This window comes from Myotis davidii, unplaced genomic scaffold (genome assembly GCF_000327345.1).
Source record: "Myotis davidii unplaced genomic scaffold, ASM32734v1 scaffold419, whole genome shotgun sequence".
NCBI lineage: Eukaryota > Metazoa > Chordata > Mammalia > Chiroptera > Vespertilionidae > Myotis > Myotis davidii.
Genome location: NW_006294998.1, coordinates 4,753,738 through 4,753,987, shown reverse-complemented (window position 1 = coordinate 4,753,987; position 250 = coordinate 4,753,738).

The window sequence follows — 250 nt, the reverse complement described above, 5'->3', positions numbered from 1 at the left end:
AAAATATTCGATGCTGGTATTAGTGGAGAGAAATGGTGCGCCTGCACGTAAGGAACGTAAGGGAAACGAATGCAACACGATTATAGTAATCAGTCATTAGCGAACGTTGTAGTTCATTATTAATAATTATGTATAAGAGGATACTGGAAAAATTAAGTTACAAATTTTTATTAAAACGTTTCTTACATACGGTTATATTGGCTGGGCCACAAAAATATTTGCTGTGAGCCACATGTGGGCCACGGGCCGG